Genomic DNA, 21,107 nt, shown 5'->3' on the forward strand with positions numbered 1-21,107 from the left:
CTATTCATAACACAGAGCACACAAGTCTTACACTCAAAAGTATGATATTTATCTGCTTTTGCTGCAGAAGATAACAATATCAGATGTCAAGTGTCGGCGGTGATTCCAATTGACTTGCGTAAGAGCGTTAGTTGAAACATCAAACAAAAAGGTGGTCTCCGGCCTCCCTAATTCTTTCCTTCTGGATAAGAGCCTCCCCAACTCTTTAATTTCATGCATTTGGCTTGCAGCTTTTTGAGACTAGCATTGCAAGTGTTTTTTTGAGTACCTCAAATTGTGTACTCGATCTATCCACCTTTTCCTGCAGAAATGCATCTAGTTCAGCAAAATCAAGGCTTCAGGTGCTTCCATTACTTTAAAAAAAATTTGTTATTGCCATATTTTCTGTTGATTATAACTTATTGTGGAGATTGAGTCTGTATATGATATAACAAAAGAAAAAAGAACAGGGTTATTCACCACATCACATGGTGGTATCTTGTGGCTGTTTGTTGGCTAAAGTCAGTTTAGTGAGAGAGCATTTCTGTGTTGAAAGCATACGGTGGGTAAGACGCATTTGATATGTGTAATCAATGGGCAAGGGCATCATCAGACGGAAGCACCCAGTTTCAGGTCTGTTTCTCTCAAAGGTTACAATAGTACTCACTGGCATCATTTTCAATTAACGTAGCGTAGAGTGTGAGTTGATGGAGGTGATGGCGATCTTTATTGTCGGTGTTAACCGTGGAAGGCAATCATGGTTGACATAAAGAATGCACTACACAAGAACGTGAAGCTGAATGTGCAAAATTTACCAGACACTGCATAGGAAGCATGGGTCGGCAGATCTAATATAAGAAAGAGTATATGCTCAAGAAGCTGATGTTTCAAAGTGGGCCTTTCAAAAGTGCATCGAATGTGGAAATCAAAGTCGCATTCTGCATAGTGAAAGATGGCGTCAACGCTCTTCAGGACATGTGTCAGTGAGCCTGCCTTCCTGATACGGGAAGAAGTGGATGTGCCAGGGTGAACGGGGTACTGAGGGCAATTCAGCACATGATTTACGGAGTAGAAAAGAGCACCTCTGCTCCAGGCAGACATGGGCTAAACCTTTAACATACTAATCACGGGCCTTGCTCACACCATCCTTCATTCGACCCAGCTCCAGCGGCAGCTGAGGATAGTGAATTGGAGATAGAAGAGGCAATCCAGACAAGCATAGACCCCACCTAGTATGTTGCTCTATTCTCAGCTTTACACCCAGATTCTGGTTTCAAACTTCACGTGGAAGGACACCAATAGATGTTGATGGACGAAATGGTTTTAAAAAAAAAAAAACTGAGCCTTTCTCACCCTCCAGATCTTGTAAACATAGAGTTATAGCCGCGCAGTCCACATCAAGGCTGAAATTGCATTCGCTGCAGGGGGAAACCAGATGGCAGACATTACATTGGAGGTCTACCGATTGATCGAAAGCAAGAAAAAGGGTTGATTATGGAGAGAGGGGCGTCGCTTCTCTGGGGTAGATTCGGTGCAGCTCCCTTGAACTAAGAATATACACCGTGTAGCATCCCTAGACCTCCTCGCAGGCTTTGCATTTGATTCTACTTTTCGTCCCAAATTGGAGGGACTATGGTTTTGCTCATTTATCCATATGCGTCATTTTACATTCTTTGCTGGTGTACTATGGTTTTGCTCATTTATCCATATGAACTGGGATAAATTGATGCCTTGGAGATGCGAGCACAACTACAATTTCAAAAGCTTTGATCTAACACTGACATGAATGAGTGATCCAAATCAAAATGAAAGATGTCAGCTCTTTCATCTCTGTTCCATATACACCATTGCTGCTTACTAGCTATTCCGATGATAATATAGTTGTAGTTTGTCATTGCAGAATGTGAGAGTCTACATCATAGTCTCCATTTGACCTCTGAGACGTGACAACTATATCTTTGCTGTGGCAAATGCGTTAACTTGCAATCTAAAGACTACGTTGTCTTGCTGGCGGATTGATTTTTGGCCAGGAGCTTGAATTGTTGCTTCAGCTGGACATCCAAGTTTCTGGGGCCAAGGTGAGAAAAGAATGCTGAAATGTAGTTTTTTTTTTTTTTTTGGGAGGCTTTAGCTCAAGATTACTGAATTCTGATTGACTGTAAATGTTAGAACCAAACTCTTCCCACTCTTCATGTGCTAAAGAATTTACAGTTCATGTATGCAAAGCTAGATAGATAGTAAGCAGATGCACGAGACAAGTCTGTATAAACTGCACCCATCTGATGTTGGTATCTGAGGAAATAATTAGACTGGCAAGCTTCCTGCCCAGTTGATTCACAATCAAATTCTGCATCCCTGTGTCAACACTTCATTTCATTACATAGAATACTCAAGTCTTGCACTTAAATAATATGATATTCATCTGCTTTTACTGCAGAGAGCTACAATCTTGGATGTCGACTGTGGCAGTGAGTCCTATTGACTTGCATGGTAGCATAAGTTGAAATGTCAAACAGAAAGGAAATTATTTTTGTCTTGGTAAGTGCCTCCCAAACTCTGCAACTAAATGCACTTACATTTGCAGCTTTTGGAGATCAACACTGCCCGTCTTTTCTTGAGTGCCTCCAATTGTGTGCTCATTCTTTCCACTTTTTCCTACAGAAATGCAATATTTTCATCGAGTTCAGAGTAGAAGGGTCTTCAGGTACTTGCACTATTCCAGCGACCTGTATTAAAAAATGTTTGGTATTGGAGCATTTTCTGTTGATTATTACTTATTATGGAGGATGAGGCTATATATATGATGTTAAAAAGGAACATGGCTATTCACCACATCACAGGGTATTGTATCCATTTGTTTCCTAAAGTCTGTTTAGTAAGAGATCACTTCTGTGATGAAAGCGCACGGTGGGCAGTACACATTTGATATGAGTAGTCAATGGGCAGGGGCATTCATTGCAGACATAAGCACCCAGATTCAGGTTCCCTATCTTCTCACAAAGGTCACAATAGTACTCACTGGTATCATCTTTGATGAACGAAGCGTAAAGTATGAGTTGATGAAAGTTAGTGGCAATCTTTTACCGTAGTGGAATGCAATCTGTGATCACTAAGATTGCACTGCACACAGCCGTATAAGTCGAACCTGCAAAATTTACCAGAGACACTGCATAGGAATCACAGTTCTGTAGACTAAAAATAAGAAAGAGCATATGCTTGTGGAGGTGATGTTTCAAAGTGGGCCTTTCAAAAGTGCATGAAATGTTGAAATCGTAGTCACATTCCATGCAATAAAAGACAGAGCGTTGACACTCTTCAGGAGATCTGTCGACAATGCTCCTTCCTAATATGAGAAGAAAAAGGATGTGGGGGGTTGGACAGGTTGTTGCATAACTGAGAGCAATTCAGCACATGATCTATGGACCAGAAAAGAGAAGCTCTGCTCCAGCCAGCGATAGGTTAAACATCTGACACATTCATCACAAGCCTTGCCTGGACCATCCTTCATATGACAGTTCCAGCAGCAGAAGATGATCGTGCAGGGGAGAAAGAAGAGGCAATCGAGACAACCTAGACCTTACCTGGTATGTTCTCTTCACAAGCTTTGCACCTGATTCTGCTTTCGAGTTTCATGTGGAAGACCAGTGAATGCTGATGGTCAAAATTGTAAAAAACGAAGTCCTTCTTGCCCTCCTGGTCTTGCGAACATGTTAAAGCCGTGCAGTCTATGTTGAGGCTGAATTTGCATTCACTGCAGTAGGAAACCATGGCAGGCATTACATTTAGCTCCTCCAAATAGAGAGAGAGAGAGAGGGAGGGAGGGAGGGAGGGACCGGTGTTGCATCTCTGGGGGATTTGGTGCAGCTTTTGTGGAGAAAGTATTTGCATGCATAGCATCCATAGACCTCCCCCAAGATTGCTTGCTCACAGGCTTTGCATTTGATTCTATTTTTCATCCCGAGATGATGGGATGTGAGCGGATGCTCATCAGCGTTTGTTGGATGGCCACATTCTGAGAAACCTCATTGGGAGGACAAGCAATATTGGACCATGCAGTAAGAATTGCCCCCAAGATTGCTTGCTTGCAGGCTTTGCATTTGATTCTATTATTCATCCCGAGATGATGGGATGTGAGCAGATGCTCATCAACATTTGTTGGATGGCCACATACTGAGAACCCTCATTGGGAGGACAAGCAATATTGGGCCGTGCAGTAAGAATTGACAAATCTGACTAGCAAGAGAAGGTTTTCATATATAAATGCAAAATATTGATTGAAATATATAATTACTAGACTGGTGAGGTCACATATTTCCTTGTAACCAAGTTTGTTAGGAATATGGACGAGCCTTGAGAAGCCATTCCCTCTTGGGTCCATCCATCGAACACATCTTACTTCTACCATATTAGACTTAGTGTCCCAGACAATGAGTGACTAAGTTTGTCAGGAAAGAAAATGATAGCGCAGCTTCAAGATGAGTATTTATAGATACCTTTTAGTGATTTTAGAGTGCTCAAAACGAGTAATTTCTTAAGAACAGATCAGAGAAAGCATATAACCTTGGAACATAATCATATGTCATTATCTGAAGAGCTAAACCGAGATATGGGATGTGATTTGAGGACTGAACCGATGATTTAGATGCAGATGGTAATAAATTCTTTTCTCTGGACTCTGAAGCTTAGCCATTTTGTATGAGATGTAAAGGATCACAGTTATCATAAAGCAAATCAAATTATGTTGGCAAAAAATTTAGTATTGTCATCTCCAATGAAAGCAAAATGTGTGATAAATGTTGTGGGCCATGCATACTAGAAGGAGCAATGGATGATTCACCTTCTGTGAAAGCATGTGTCACAGACAACAGTATCTTTCTCTTCTCAGTTGACCATTCTTCCTTCTCAGGCAATTGTTTCTATCTACTTCATCAATTATGTATGCTACCCTTTAATCCATAGGAACTTCTCATCAGTTGCAGGGTTTGGTTGCCCAAAATCGACTTGGCTTCACCAAAACTCCTCTTCTCTAGAAGTCTGGCTGGAGGCGTCCCACTGGCAGTAGGTTGCTCAACCTAATCGAGGGTGAGTTCCATGTGTCAGTTTGTGGATCACAGTCTCACACACAAATCCCTACAGATTCCTGTAGGAGGTCCAAATTATATCTATTTTATTTTTCATCTGGGGTTCATTCATCATTTGATTTGACCTTGGAAGTTGATTTTCTTCTTATTTATTTACAAGCCTAAATGCTTATTGTGAAAAACGATTCGCAGGAGAGTATCATGATATTAAGTCAAATAATGAAGCTAAGTAGGTGATCGACTGGATAACTTAAGATGGCAGGATTGTTGAATGCTTCTGCTAATTTGGTGGCAGATACTTAAAATTGTTACCTTCAATGGAAGGGAAAATGTTATTGAAAAGACTGAAAATACCTCAACAGTTATTGTGATGAGAAGAATGGAGAGATGTTTCATTGTTTGTTTCAAGGTTACCTCAGATCCTACTAGACCAAAAGATTTGGAAGTTTTTTCTTTACTGAAGAGGGAAGAAAAGGGATATTCATGAAAAATGGCACTTTTACTAGCAGTTTCATATTCCAGCGCCTTATTATTACATTGCCACATGTCAGACGTTGTCATATGGTCGTTACTAGTTGCCAAAATGAAGTCAAAATTGTTCTTGAGGTTAAAGCTTCTGAATTCTTTGAAAATATTGCGAGCATGCTTTTCTTTTTTGTGGCGAATCTCTTGGTGACTTTCTGTTTGGGTGGATCTATATGTGTTATTTTACAGACTCTTTGCTGTTATACAATGGTTTTGCTTATTTATCTATATGAACTAGGATAAATAGATGCCTTGGAGATGGGAGCACCGCTGCAATATCAGAGCTTTCTTCTATCGTCATAGAGTTAGCAGAATCAAAATGAGCAATGTCAGTTTTTTCATCTCTGTCTTGCGTGCACAGGTAATGCTTACTAAATATTCTGATGATAACAATTTTCGAGTGTGTCATTGCAGAACGACACGGTGATTACATCATATAGTCAGCATTTTACCTCCGAGAGGTGACAACTACATTATTGTCGCGGCAAATGCATCAACTTGCTTCAGCAAATAAGATTTATAAGACAAACTTCTTCTGTGGTGTATCCTGCATGTATCCAGAAGATCTTGGATTTGAATAACGCAATAACTATGTTGTCTCCCTGGCTGAATAGGTTTTCAGGCAGGAGCATGAATTGTTGCTTCAGTCGGAGATTCAAGTTGCCAGGGCCAAGGTGAGAAAAGAATGCTTGATTTCTTTTGTGGGAGGCTTTAGTTCAATATAAATGAATTTTGGTAGACTGCAGATGTTAGAACCAAACTTTTCCTATCTTCTTGTGCTAGAAAAGAATTTACAGTTCATGAATGGAAAGCTAAATAGGCAGTATACGAAAGCTTGAGGCTAGTCTGCACAAACCACACATCCTGATATTCTTTTTCAAGGAATTAATAAGACCGGCAAGCTTCCTAACAAGTTTATTCATAATCAAATTATGCATCCCAATGTTAATACTCCTATTCAAAATTCAGAGCACACAAGTCTTACACTCAAAAATATGATATTTATCTGCTTTTGCTGCAGAAGATAACAAGAGCAAATGTCAAGTGTTGGCAGTGATTCCAATTGACTTGCATAAGAGCGTTAGTTGAAACATCAAACAAAAAGGTGGTCTCCTGCCTCCATAACTCTTTCCTTCTGGATAAGAGCCTCCCCAACTCTTTAACTTCATGCACTTAGCTTGCAGCTTTTTGAGACCAGCATTGCAAGTGTTTATTGAGTACCTCCAATTGTGCGCTCACTCTGTCCACTTTTTCCTGCAGAAACGCATCTAGTTCAGCAAAATTGAGGCTTCAGGTACTTCCATTACTTCAAAAAAAATTTGGTATTGCCATATTTTCTGTTGATTATAACTTATTGTGGAGATTGAGTCTGTATATGATATAACAAAAGAAAAAAGAACAGGGCTATTCACCACATCACATGGCGGCGTCTTGTAGCCGTTTGTTGGCTAAAGTCAGTTTAGTAAGAGAGCATTTGTGTGATGAAAGCATACCGTGGGTAAGACGCATTTGATATGTGTAATCAATGGGCAAGGGCATTCATCACAGACGGAAGCACCCAGTTTCAGGTCCGTTTCTCTCAAAGGTTATAATAGTACTCACTGGCATCATCTTCAATTAACGTAGCATTGAGTGTGAGTTGATGGAGGTGATGGCGATCTTTATTGTTGGTGTTAACCGTGGAAGGCAATCATGGTTGACATAAAGATTGCACTACACAAGGACGTGAAAGCCGAATGTGCAAAATTTACCAGACACTGCATAGGAAGCATGGGTCGGCAGATCTAATATAAGAAAGAGTATATGCTCAAGAAGCTGATGTTTCAAGTGGGCCTTTCAAAAGTGCATGGAATGTTGAAGTCGAAGTCGCATTCTGCATACTGAAAGACGGCGTCAACGCTCTTCAGGACATGCGTCAGTGAGCCTTCCTTCCTGATACAGGAAGAAGTGGATGTGCCAGGGTGAACTGGGTGTTGCATAACTGAGGGCAATTCAGCACATGATTTACGGAGCAGAAAAGAGCAGCTCTGCTCCAGGCAGGCATGGGCTAAGCAACATATTAATCACGAGCCTTGCTCGCACCATCCTTCGTTTGACCAAGCTCCAGCGGCAGCGGATGATAGTGGATTGGAGATAGAAGAGGCAATCCAGACAAGCATAGACCCCACCTAGTATGCTGCTCAATTCTCAGCTTTACGGCCAGATTCTGGTTTCAAGCTTCACGGGGAAAGACACCAGTAGATGCTGATGGGCGAAATGGTTAAAAAAAAAAAAAAAAAAAAACTGAGCCTTTCTCGCCCCCCAGATCTTGTGAACATAGAGTTATAGCCACGCGGTCCACGTCAAGGCTGAAATTGCATTCGCTGCAGGGGGAAACCAGATGACATGCAAGAAAAAGGGTTGATTATGGAGAGTGGGGCATCATTTCTCTGGGGTAGATTGGGTGCAGCTCTCGTGAACTAAGAATATGCGCCGTGTAGCATCCATGGACCTCCTCGCAGGCTTGGCATTTGATTCTACTTTTCGTCCCAAAATGGAGGGACGTGAGCAGACGCTAATGAGCAAAATGCAGGATGGATTCTCAGACTCCTCATCAGGCTTAGTTGTGACTAGGTAGACGAAGCAGTGTCCGGCCATGCACTAACGCTCAACCGTCCGAATGGCAAGAAGGAAGCCTGCTCACACACATGGCAACTCCGATGATCCTCCTCATCGTTGGCAGCTAGGCAGTCAAGTCGGGGCAGCGGGTGAGACTGGTGTCCTAGTGCGGACAGCATGCTAAATTCGGCATGACTCATAAAAGAAGAAACGACACGATTCACAGTGGTGAGCTGAGCTGCGCATTGGAGATCAGCGCGCATGACATTCCCAGCAAGTACTGGCTTCTTCGCTCAGGTTTCGGAGATATCAATACATGATCACCAAGGTAAATTAGGAAATAAAAATGTGTTTTGTATGGAGTTATAGTTGTTGAGTGTTACCAACACGAAGTAAATGTGGTGAAATTAATTTTACCCCACTCCCGCATCATTTGATGTTGTGTTTCAGTACTAATTTGTACGATTCTTTTTTTTTTTTTATGCTTTAATGCAATGGTTAATGAAACTAAAGTAGCCCATGAAAAAGTTTCATATCTTGTTCATTTGAAGTCAGCTGCAATCCGACCAAAAAATAAAAATCAGCTGCAACTATAATTTAATTTTCCATAAATTAACCAATAGATAAAACTCCAAACATTGGTTAAGGTCATAAAGATGCATCACCTTGGGCTAGTCTATACATTTATTAGAAATTCCTATCCAACTTACTATGAATGCTACTTACTTAAGACAATAGTGCGATGACTTTTTATAAATTAGTAAAGTAGATGTACATAACTTAATAGCTTATAAACCTAAATTCACCTTATATGTAAAAGTAACGCTTACATTTGCTATTAAAATGCAATTCGTACAACTAGTTTTATCTTATTCATTTAAGGCCAGCCGCAATTATATGAGGTCTCAAAAGTGCATTCACCTTGGGCTAGTCTATACATTCATCAGAGAGTTCTTATCCAACTTAAGACAATTTTGCGATTATAGTTTTGTCATAATTGTTTAAAAAACCAAATTCACCTATTTTTAATTTTACGAGTTAGTTTTTTAATTTATTAGTCAATTGCATTTACATTTAAAAGTAATGTTTACATTTGCCATTAAATACAATTCGTACAAGTAGTATGAAATCTACTTTTTTCTAATTATCAATTTCTCTAAAAATGCACATGTTCAACAGCACCCTTGATCCATAAGCTATGTCGATATGGCTCATTGAAGTAGCAATTGTAATTAAACTTGTCATTTTCTTTTAAATCGTTGAATAGAAATCAATTTTATTTTCAAAAATTAAATAATTATCCGCATTGTTTTTTTTTTTTTTAAATACAAATTGAAGTTGTTACAGACCTAGTTCATATATACAGCCTACAACTTCAACTAATTAAACTGAATTTAGATCCACGAATAAAAAGTTGGTATTTGTATAAACTATGATGACTAAGACCAAGGAAAACATTTCTAGAAAGAGCAAAACAAAATAGAAAGGTGCTCTTCCGAGTAATTACAAGTAAACCTATCCAAATGATATAATGAACTACATTTGGATGAAATAAAGATTATGATGCATGCACATTTTTCATCTATGGTGATCATATGCTCCTTTTGCTAAAACTTTGAATTTATTATACTAATCAAAGTAACGGTTGGTCCAACCTTGATTTTAAACCGGGTCACATCCTTTTCCAAGGCAAAAAAGAAAGAAGACGAGATGTTCTCTTTTTTGTCATATTTATTCTCTCCTGCTAGGGTGTTTACGTGTATATATAAACTTCTTTTCAATCTCCTTTATTGACTCTCTCTCTCATGGGTAGAAATGAGGCCTTCATGAAACTTGGGAACTTTTTTAAAACAAAAAACCAATTCGAGTAGAATCACGATTAAAATTAAAATTTGAGATTTTTTTAGGAAATTAGCAAAATTCATACTTCCATCAACAATCCAAGGTGTCTTAAACTGAAGAAAATGCAATCTTTTGTAAGATAAAAACCTATTTTTGTAATATTTCACCAAGAAAAAATGCCCGCTGCTTCAAAAGTATTTTAGTAGGATTTTGCATATTCAACAATTATAGAAACATGTGAGTTCGTGCATAAAACATAGTGTCACAAGGATGCTCATGTCGCGATATATTATTTGTACAATAAATGGGTAATTATAGAAAGGGAGGGGCGGCTAGTATTGGAGTATGGAATTGATAACATTATAATGATATAGAGAAATGATAATGATATATTGATGCACGTTTTCACTTTGTTGACTTTGTGAATAAGATATGTCATCTATCTATTATCACACCCCAACTCTATAAAAATAAGGAGAACGACACTACTATGGTCTTGCCCAAAGGATGTAGCTTCAAATTATCAAAATATATATTCATCTATATACTTGATAAATTGTGAGTTGGTTACAAAATCAAAAGTTTTGAAATTCATTAAAAAGAAAAAAAGTGTAAGTGTATCTCCAAACTCAATTAAACCCCACAAATATCATCCCAAACATATACAAGTATCTAAACTCACATCCAAATCCAAATCCAACTGTAAAAAAAAATTGCCGATAATGCTCATGTCCTACTTTAGTTGACCTGAAAAAGATTTAGAATGAATAGTGTGAGTAACCATAGCTGAGTGACTAATCCAAATCTCTCCTAAGCAAATCAAGCATCTCCTATATAAAGCAATACCAAAGATTCATTTAAAATCCAATATATTATGTACAATAGAATCAAAATATGAGTAACATCACTATAATGCAACTTTATACTAATCAATTATAATTCATTCAAATTTCAAATACCAAAAGGGTAGTAAACACTCTATCCAATTTTATGCAATAAATATGTTTTAAATATTACTTTTCATTTTAAAAAATCATATTGTGCAATGCTTTTAAGAACATATAATATATCAAATCTCAATCACTTTCAAGACATGAGCTTATAAATTTGTAGAGGATAACAACCACCCCTAAATAAAATCCAAATCAAAAGTTATGCCGCTTGAAAAGTTTCAAAGTCCTATCAAAGATTAATTAAATGTCAAACTTACGTGTCAACTAACCTCGACTAAAACTTTAGTAGGCGATACCATATTCTTGAGTCAAATCATCCACTTGACAAAAGACCTTTGAACAATTACTTTGCAAATAGAGTCGATCTCATCTTAAAACTCCAATTCAAGTGAGCTTACTTTCAATAGAAAACTCTTTCGAATTACTAAGAGACCACAAAGCCAAAAGATGGTCAGAGAAGGGTGAAATCCATTGCCAAATACATCAATTTGAAAACTGTTTCTAGCAATGTGAAAAATTTTAAAAATTTATCCCAATCAAATCAAAAACCTATATTGATTTTCCCGAAGTCTTGTTCTGTAATACCCTAAAATTTCTTTACAACATAATTTCATAGCTTAATAATCTCTAGAATCAACCTAGCAACATAGAATCCATACAAAACCTAATTTACAATTTAATTATGAAAACGCCTTCAATTAGATAAACAAAAGTTTTGAATCCTTTTCGATCAGCAAGAAACATAATTAATCCGGTGCATGCAGCGAGAGCCCCCTTTCATCTCCTCTGTCTTTTTCTCGGTTTCTCCGGACTCTGCTTTCCTTCTCTCTCTCTTTTTTTATCGTGTTCTTCTTGGCAGACTCTGTTTTCATCTTTTTTCTTTATTTTCGCTCTAGTAATTCCCTTAACACGGCATCAACTGCGGCAAGACCAAAGAAAGGACTTTAATAAGACACTTGGGCTTGGGCTTGGGCTTACTGTTTGGGTCTTATTTACTATTTTTTGCCGGCCCGGTTATTGGAACTTTACTCTTGCACATGAATCTTCCAGGTTATTACGTATTGAAGTAACTTTTCGGACACATTGCCGAGAAAAGAGAATTCAATCAGCACCGAACAAAGTCTTTTTTTTTTTTTAAACACAAGAAAAAATAAATAGGAAAGTTCACAGGCCCTTCCTCATCTCCTGTGGTGGGGTGAAGGCAGAGTCCATCGTCCGTGGTTCTTTTATCAAAGCGATGGAAATGTCAACATCCCTGGGTGAAAAAGTTGAGTTCATGGTGGACTCTACCTAAAAGTTCATGGTGGACTCTACCTTCACCCAAGGACGTTGACATTTCCATCGCTTTGATAAAAGAACCACGGACGATGGACTCTACCTTCACCCCAACCGGCGCCATGGATTTTACCTCCATCATCTCTATCCTCGTCAATTTCATCCAAGTTAAATTCCAGGGGAAGTTGATTTCGCCCTTCGAAACTCACCCCCTTGCCATCGGCGTTGCCATCTGCAGCCTGCTCCTGCATTTCTTGTTGCTGCGTCTCGCCGATGGAGCATCGCAGCTCCTCATCAACTTCACCGGTTCGATATCGGTGGCTTCGCTCGCGTGGGTGCTGCTCCACGATTTCGTGAGTCTCCTGCGCGGCCTCTTTCAAAAACTTTGTGCGTGGCTTTACCGCAGACTCTTTCTCAGGATTACCCGTGCGGCGCACTCCCGTGGATGGCATGGTGGAAGAGTGCAGCCACATCCGCTGCTCCCGGTTGTGGATCGGCGTTTATTGCTGGAATTCCGAGCGCCCTAGTTGTTTGATTGAGTGTTCCCTGCTTGGAAACTCTAATTTTAATAGTATGACTACTTTAAATCAAATGATTAGTATTTAAGAAACCTAAGCTAGTTTTTTTAAGATGCACATGGGGCTTTCTTCTCTTATTCCTAGCCACGAACAGCGATGGACCTTGTGGCGACTAGATCTGATTAAGATAAGCTAAGCCCTCAAAAGAAATTGTGATCTATTGTTATCGAAGAGATTGAAGATAACCTCAGCAATTGTTATGGCAAGTAGAATGGTCTTTTGTAGTAGCCATATAAGGGGTAGTAATTGTTCTTGAGGTTATAGCTTCTGTCCTCTTTGAAAATATTAGTGAGTGTTGCAGATTTCCTTCTTTTTTTGGTGATTCTCTTTGTACCTTTCTGTTTGGCCAGTGGATCAATATGCGTCATTTTACATTCTTTGCTGGTGTACTATGGTTTTGCTCATTTATCCATATGAACTGGGATAAATTGATGCCTTGGAGATGCGAGCACAACTACAATTTCAAAAGCTTTGATCTAACACTGACATGAATGAGTGATCCAAATCAAAATGAAAGATGTCATCTCTTTCATCTCTGTTCCATATACACCATTGCTGCTTACTAGCTATTCCGATGATAATATAGTTGTAGTTTGTCATTGCAGAATGTGAGAGTCGTTACATCATAGTCTCCATTTGACCTCTGAGAGGTGACAACTATATCTTTGCTGTGGAAAATGCGTTAACTTGCAATCTAAGACTACGTTGTCTCGCTGGTGGATTGGCTTTTGGCCAGGAGCTTGAATTTTTGCTTCAGCTGGACATTCAAGTTTCTGGGGCCAAGGTGAGAAAAGAATGCTGAAATGTAGTTTTTTTTTTTTTTTTTGGGAGGCTTTAGCTCAAGATTACTGAATTCTGATTGACTATAAATGTTAGAACCAAACTTTTCCCACTCTTCATGTGCTAAAGAATTTACAGATGCACGAGACACATCTGTATAAACTGCACCCATCTGATGTTGGTATCTGAGGAAATAATTAGACTGGCAAGCTTCCTGCCCAGTTGATTCACAATCAAATTCTGCATCCGTGTCAACACTTCATTTCATTACATAGAATACTCAAGTCTTGCACTTAAATAATATGATATTCATCTGCTTTTACTGCAGAGAGCTACAATCTTGGATGTTGACTGTGGCAGTGAGTCCAATTGACTTGCATGGGAGCATAAGTTGAAATGTCAACCAGAAAGGAAATTCTTTTTGTCTTGGTAAGTGCCTCCCAAACTCTGCGACTAAATGCACTTACATTTGCAGCTTTTGGAGATCAACACTGCCCATCTTTTCTTGAGTACCTCCAATGGTGTGCTCATTCTTTCCACTTTTTCCTACAGAAATGCAATATTTTCATCAACTTCAGAGTAGCAGGGTCTTCAGGTACTTGCACTATTCCAGCGACCTGTATTAAAAAATGTTTGGTATTGGAGCATTTTCTGTTGATTATTACTTATTATGGAGGATGAGTCTATATATATGATGTTAAAAAGGAACATGGTTATTCACCACATCACAGGGTATTGTATCCATTTGTTTCCTAAAGTCTGTTTAGTAAGAGATCACTTCTGTGATGAAAGCGCACGGTGGGCAATACACATTTGATATGAGTAGTCAATGGGCAGGGGCATTCATTGCAGACATAAGCACCCAGATTCAGGTTCCCTATCTTCTCACGAAGGTCAAATAGTACTCACTGGTATCATCTTTGATGAATGAAGCATAAAGTGTGAGTTGATGAAAGTTAGTGGCAATCTTTTACCGTAGTGGAAGGCAATCTGTGATCACTAAGATTGCACTGCACACAGCCATATAAGTCGAACCTGCAAAATTTACCAGAGACACTGCATAGGAATCACAGTTCTGTAGACTAAAAATAAGAAAGAGCATATGCTTGTGGAGGTGATATTTCAAAGTGGGCCTTTCAAAAGTGCATGAAATGTTGAAATCGTAGTCACATTCCATGCAATGAAAGACAGAGCGTTGACACTCTTCAGGAGATCTGTCAACAATGCTCCTTCCTAATATGAGAAGAAAAAGGATGTGGGGGGTGGACAGGTTGTTGCATAACTGAGGGCAATTCAGCACATGATCTATGGACCAGAAAAGAGCAGCTCTGCTCCAGCCAGCGATGGGTTAAACCTGACGCATTCATCACAAGCCTTGCATGGACCATCCTTCATATGACAGTTCCAGCAGCAGAAGATGATCGTGCAGGGGAGAAAGAAGAGGCAATCGAGACAACCATAGACCTTACCTGGTATGTTCTCTTCACAAGCTTTGCATCTGATTCTGCTTTCAAATTTCATGTGGAAGGCCAGTGAATGCTGATGGTCAAAATTGTAAAAAACGAAGTCCTTCTTGCCCTCGTGGTCTTGCGAACATGTTAAAGCCATGCAGTCTATGTTGAGGCTGAATTTGCATTCACTGCAGTAGGAAACCATGGCAGGCGTTACATTTAGCTCCTCCAAATAGATAGATAGATAGATAGATAGATAGATAGATAGATAGATAGATAGAGACCGTGTTGCATCTCTGGGGGAGATTTGGTGCAGCTTTTGTGGAGAAAGTATTTGCATGCATAGCATCCATAGACCTCCCCCAAGATTGCTTGCTCACAGGCTTTGCATTTGATTCTATTTTTCATCCCGAGATGATGGGATGTGAGCAGATGCTCATCAGCGTTTGTTGGATGGCCACATTCTGAGAAACCTCATTGGGAGGAGAAGTAATATTGGGCCATGCAGTAAGAATTGCCCCCAAGATTGCTTGCTTGCAGGCTTTGCATTTGATTCTATTATTCATCCCGAGATGATGGGATGTGAGCAGATGCTCATCAGCATTTGTTGGATGGCCACATTCTGAGAACCCTCATTGGGAGGACAAGCAATATTGGGCCGTGCAGTAAGAATTGACAAATCTGACTGGCAAGAGAAGGTTTTCATATATAAATGCAAAATATTGATTGAAATATATAATAACTAGACTGGTGAGGTCACGTATTTCCTTGTAACCAAGTTTGTTAGGAATATGGACGAGCCTTGAGAAGCCATTCCCTCTTGGGTCTATCCATCGAACACATCTTACTTCTACCATATTAGACTTAGTGTCCCAGACAATGAGTGACTAAGTTTGTCAGGAAAGAAAATGATAGCGCAGCTTCAAGATGAGTATTTATAGATACCTTTTAGTGATTTTAGAGTGCTCAAAACGAGTAATTTCTTAAGAACAGATCAGAGAAAGCATATAACCTTGGAACATAATCATATGTCATTATCTGAAGTGCTAAACGGAGATATGGGATGTGATTTGAGGACTGAACCGATGATTTAGATGCAGATGGTAATAAATTCTTTTCTCTGGACTATGAAGCTTAGCCATTTTGTATGAGATGTGCAGGATCGCAGTTATCATAAAGCAAATCAAATTATGTTGGCAAAAAATTTAGTGTCGTCATCTCCAATGAAAGCAAAATGTGTGATAAATGTTGTGGGCCTTGCATACTAGAAAGAGCAATGGATGATTCATCTTCAGTGAAAGCATGTGTCACGGACAACAGTATCTTTCTCTTCTCAGTTGACCATTCTTCCTTCTCAGGCAATTGTTTCTATCTACTTCATCAATTATGTATGCTACCCTTTAATCCATAGGAACTTCTCATCAGTTGCAGGGTTTGGTTGCCCAAAATCGACTTGGCTTCACCAAAACTCCTCTTCTCTAGAAACCTGGCTGGCAAGGCGTCCCACTGGCAGTAGGTTGCTCAACCTAGTCGAGGGTGAGTTCCATGTCAGTTTGTGGATCACAGTCTCACACACAAATCCCTACAGATTCCTGTAGGAGGTCCAAATTATATCTATTTTAATTTTCATGTGGGGTTCATTCATCATTTGATTTGACCTTGGAAGTTGATTTTCTTCTTATGTATTTACAAGCCTAAATGCTTATTGTGAAAATCGATTCCCAGGAGAGTATCCTGATATTAAGTCACGTAATGAAGCTAAGTAGGTGATCGACTGGATAACTTAAGATGGCAGGGCTGTTGAATGCTTCTGCTAATTTGGTGGCAGATACTTAAAATTGTTACCTTCAATGGAAGGGAAAATGTTATTGAAAAGACCGAAAATACCTCGACAGTTATTGTGATGAGAAGAATGGAGATGTTTCATTGTTTGTTTCAAGGTTACCTAAGATCCTACTAGACCAAAAGATTTGGAAGTTTTTTCTTTACTGAAGAGGGGGAAAAAAGGGATATTCATGAAAAATAGCACTTTTACTAGCATTTTCAGATTCTAGCACCTTATTATCACATTGCCACATGTCAAACGTTGTCCTATGGTTGTTACTAGTTGCCAAAATGAAGTCAAAATTGTTCTTGAGGTTAAAGCTTCTGAATTCTTTGAAAATATTGCGAGCATCACAGTTTTGCTTTTCTTTTTGTGGCGAATCTCTTGTTGACTTTCTGTCTGGGTGGATCTATATGTGTTATTTTACAGACTCTTTGCTGTTATACAATGGTTTTGCTTATTTATCTATATGAACTAGGATAAATAGATGCCTTCGAGACGGGAGCACCGCTGCAATATCAGAGCTTTCTTCTATCGTCATAGAGTTAGCAGAATCAAAATGAGCAATGTCGGTTTTTCATCTCTGTCTTGCGTGCACAGGTAATGCTTACTAACTATTCTGATGATAACAATTTTTTAGTATGTCATTGCAGAACGACATGGTGATTACATCATATAGTCAGCATTTTACCCCCGAGAGGTGACAACTACATTATTGTCGCGGCAAATGCGTCAACTTGCTTCAGCAAATAAGATTTATAAAGACAAACTTCTTCTGTGGTGTATCCTGCATGTATCCAGAAGATGTTGGATTTGAATAACACAATGAGTATGTTGTCTCCCTGGCTGAATAGGTTTTCAGGCAGGAGCATGAATTGTTGCTTCAGTCGGAGATTCAAGTTGCCAGGGCCAAGGTGAGAAAAGAATGCTTGATTTCTTTTGTGGGAGGCTTTAGTTCAATATAACTGAATTTTGGTAGACTGCAGATGTTAGAACCGAACTTTTCCTATCTTCTTGTGCTAGAAAAGAATTTACAGTTCATGAATGGAAAGCTAAATAGGTAGTATACGAAAGCTTGAGGCTAGTCTGCACAAACTACACAACCTGATATTCTTTTTCAAGGAATTAATAAGATGGGCAAGCTTCCTAACAAGTTTATTCATAATCAAATTATGCATCCCAATGTTAATACTCCTATTTACAACACAGAGCACACAAGTCTTACACTCAAAAATATGATATTTATCTGCTTTTGCTGCAGAAGATAACAACAGCAAATGTCAAGTGTTGGCAGTGATTCCAATTGACTTTCGTAAGAGCGTTAGTTGAAACATCAAACAAAAAGGTGGTCTCCTGCCTCCCTAACTCTTTCCTTCTGGATAAGAGCCTCCCCAACTCTTTAACTTCATGCACTTAGCTTGCAGCTTTTTGAGACCAGCATTGCAAGTGTTCTTTTGAGTACCTCCAATTGTGCGCTCGCTCTGTCCACTTTTTCCTGCAGAAACGCATCTAGTTCAGCAAAATTGAGGCTTCAGGTACTTCCATTACTTTAAAAAAAAAATTGGTATTGCCATATTTTCTGTTTATTATAACTTATTGTAGAGATTGAGTCTGTATATGATATAACAAAAGAAAAAAAGAGCAGGGCTATTCACCACATCACATGGCAGTGTCTTGTGGCCGTTTGTTGGCTAAAGTCAGTTTAGTAAGAGAGCATTTCTGTGATGAAAGCATACCGTGGGTAAGACGCATTTGATATGTGTAATCAATGGGCAAGGGCATTCATCACAGACGAAAGCACCCAGTTTCAGGTCTGTTTCTCTTAAAGGTTACAATAGTACTCACTGGCATCGTCTTCAATTAACGTAGCATTGAGTGTGAGTTGATGGAGGTGATGGCGATCTTTATTGTTGGTGTAAACCGTGGAAGGCAATCATGGTTGACATAAAGATTGCACTACACAAAAACGTGAAAGCCGAATGTGCAAAATTTACCAGACACTGCATAGGAAGCATGGGTCGGCAGATCCAATATAAGAAAGAGTATATGCTCAAGAAGCTGATGTTTCAAAATGGGCCTTTCAAAAGTGCATGGAATGTTGAAGTCGAAGTCGCATTCTGCATACTGAAAGACGGTGTCAACGCTCTTCAGGACATGCGTCGGTGAGCCTTCCTTCCTGATACGGGAAGAAGTGGATGTGCCAGGGTGAACTGGGTGTTGCATAACTGAGGGCAATTCAGCACATGATTTACGGAGCAGAAAAGAGCAGCTCTGCTCCAGGCAGGCATGGGCTAAGCAACATCCTTCGTTTGACCAAGCTCCAGCGGCAGTGGATGATAGTGGATTGGAGATAGAAGAGGCAATCCAGACAAGCATAGACCCCACCTAGTATGCTGCTCTATTCTCAGCTTTACGGCCAGATTCTGGTTTCAAGCTTCACGGGGAAGGACACCAGTAGATGCTGATGGGCGAAATGGTTAAAAAAAAAAAAAAAAAGAGCCTTTCTCGCCCCCCGGATCTTGTGAACATAGAGTTATAGCCACGCGGTCCACATCAAGGCTGAAATTGCATTCGCTGCAGGGGGAAACCAGATGACATGCAAGAAAAAGGGTTGATTATGGAGAGAGGGGCATCACTTCTCTGGGGTAGATTGGGTGCAGCTCTCGTGAACTAAGAATATGCGCCGTGTAGCATCCATGGACCTCCTCGCAGGCTTGGCATTTGATTCTACTTTTCGTCCCAAAATGGAGGGACGTGAGCAGACGCTAATGAGCAAATTGCAGGATGGATTCTCAGAATCCTCATCAGGCTTAGTTGTGACTAGGCAGACGAAGCAATGTCCGACCGTGCACTGACACTCAACCGTCCGAATGGCAAGAAGGAAGCCTGCTCACACGCATGGCAACTCCGATGATCCTCCTCATCGTTGGCAGCTAGGCAGTCAAGTCGGGGCAGCGGGTGAGACTGGTGTCCTAGTGTGGACAGCATGCTAAATTCGGCATGACTCATAAAAGAAGAAACGACACGATTCACAGTGGTGAGCTGAGCTGCGCATTGGAGATCAGCACGCATGACATTCCAAGCAAGTACAGGCTTCTTCGCTCAGGTTTCGGAGATATCAATACATGATCACCTAGGCAAATTAGGAAATAAAAATGAGTTTTGTATGGAGTTATAGTTGTTGAGTGTTATCAACACGAAGTATATGTGGTGAAATTAATTTTACCCCACTCCCGCATCATTTGATGTTGTGTTTCAGTGCTAACTTGTACAATTCTTTTTTATTTTTTTATGCTATAATGCAATGGATAATGAAACTAAAGTAGCCCATGAAAAAGTTTCATATCTTGTGTGATGACGTCTTATAAATTACTAAAGTAGATGTACATAACTTCATTGCTTATAAAACTAAATTCACCTTATATGTAAAAGTAACGCTTACATTTGCTATTAAAATGCAATTCGTACAACTAGTATGAGCCATATCTATTTTTTTTATAGTTACCAATTTATCTATAAATGCACATGTTCTGCGGCAATCTTGAATTCCACATTATTAAAAAAAAAGAAAAGAGTTACGTGTACCATGATGCTTCGTAAGCAATGATGATAAGGTTCACCAAAGCAATAATTGTAATTAAACCTGTAATTTTCTGTTAAAATCTTTGAATAGAACTCAATTTTCCGCATTGGTTATTCTTGAAAAACAAAATATAGATTGAAGTGGTTACTAACCCACTTCATATTATACAACCTAGGACTTCAACTAGCTAAACTGAATTTAGATCCACACGGAAAAAGTGAGCGTTCGTATAAACTATGAAAACTAAGACCCAGGAGAACATTTCTAGAAAGAACAAACAAAAGAGAGAGGTACTATTCCAAGTAATTCTAAGTAAACCTGTCCAAACGGCAGTACTTCATTTGCAAAAAGGAAAATCAGAGCTGTGTAGGGCTTATATCGATAGGTTCTTGGAAGCCGTTCTATTCCAACCTAACTTGAACATTTCTAGAAAGAACAAACAAAACAGAGAGGTACTCTTCCAAGTAATTATAAGTAAACCTGTCCAAATGGTCGAATGAACTATATTTGAAAAAAGGAAAACCAGAGCTGTGTAGGGCTTATATATTAGGTTCTTGGAAGCCGTTCTATTCTAACTTAACTTTACTACGAACTAGAACGGTCAGATTGTGAACCAAATTTAACTAGTACAATTCGT

The 21,107-nt window shown here is 39.3% G+C and overlaps 3 long non-coding RNA genes across 9 annotated transcripts; all 3 read left to right on the forward strand.

The window, feature by feature from the left end:
• Positions 1 to 1,897: 1,897 nt before the first annotated feature.
• Positions 1,898 to 3,325, forward strand: LOC120292890. Its single transcript, XR_005550522.1, has 3 exons — positions 1,898 to 2,057; positions 2,417 to 2,517; positions 2,641 to 3,325. It is a non-coding gene; the product is annotated as an uncharacterized LOC120292890 (long non-coding RNA).
• A 14-nt stretch (positions 3,326 to 3,339) lies between these two features.
• On the forward strand, positions 3,340 to 20,145 carry LOC120292887. Of its 7 annotated transcripts, none has more exons than XR_005550515.1 (5): positions 3,340 to 3,563; positions 4,953 to 6,259; positions 6,607 to 6,690; positions 6,846 to 6,879; positions 18,520 to 20,145. It is a non-coding gene; the product is annotated as an uncharacterized LOC120292887 (long non-coding RNA). The 7 variants fall into 7 exon arrangements; XR_005550516.1 differs by lacking the exon at positions 18,520 to 20,145 and adding an exon at positions 6,976 to 7,589; XR_005550512.1 differs by lacking the exon at positions 18,520 to 20,145 and having other exon boundaries at positions 4,953 to 5,913; positions 6,000 to 6,259; positions 6,846 to 7,589.
• On the forward strand, positions 12,330 to 14,964 carry LOC120292888. The gene is made up of 4 exons (XR_005550521.1): positions 12,330 to 12,606; positions 13,437 to 13,615; positions 13,940 to 14,040; positions 14,164 to 14,964. It is a non-coding gene; the product is annotated as an uncharacterized LOC120292888 (long non-coding RNA).
• Positions 20,146 to 21,107: the final 962 nt, after the last annotated feature.

Source organism: Eucalyptus grandis, chromosome 4 (genome assembly GCF_016545825.1).
Source record: "Eucalyptus grandis isolate ANBG69807.140 chromosome 4, ASM1654582v1, whole genome shotgun sequence".
Lineage (NCBI taxonomy): Eukaryota > Viridiplantae > Streptophyta > Magnoliopsida > Myrtales > Myrtaceae > Eucalyptus > Eucalyptus grandis.